Source organism: Orycteropus afer, unplaced genomic scaffold, assembly GCF_000298275.1.
Source record: "Orycteropus afer afer isolate SDZICR_OR568_19922 unplaced genomic scaffold, OryAfe1.0 scaffold00218, whole genome shotgun sequence".
NCBI lineage: Eukaryota > Metazoa > Chordata > Mammalia > Tubulidentata > Orycteropodidae > Orycteropus > Orycteropus afer.
The window spans coordinates 3131384-3131951 of NW_006921805.1; positions in this window are offsets into that span (position 1 = coordinate 3131384).

Below are 568 nucleotides of genomic sequence, written 5' to 3' on the forward strand. Positions count from 1 at the left end.
TCCCACAAAAGAATGTTTTTAAAACATTGCCCTAATCTACAAATCTGAATTTCTGACACCAAACTCAATGTCATCGAGTTGACTCTAACTCATAGCAACCCTATAGGACAGAGTAGAGCTGTCCCACAGGGTTTCTAAGGCTGTAAATCTTCTAAGGCTGTAAAAGATGATGGCTTCATCTTTTTCCCGTGGAGTGGTTGGTGGGTTCAAACTGCTGACCTTTTGGTTAGCAGCCAAATGCTTTAACCACTGCACCACCAGAACTGCAAATTTCTGACACAGTACCTTGAATATTTATGCATTTTGATACAAATAGAAGATAGAATTTTCTCTTCCCTTTTGATTTTTGCTATTATATCTTTCAGTATGGATTAAATTCAAAATAAAGAAAACAAAAGTTCTCACACAGGGGACATCAAGCTCAATTGGCATAACATACTACACAAAACATTGTTCCACCTCCTACCTTGGCGACTAGCGACTGGGATCTTAAAAGCTAGCAAGCTGCCATCTAGATGCAACAATGGGTCTCTCCTCGTCCAGAGCCAAGAAGAATGAAGAAAACCAA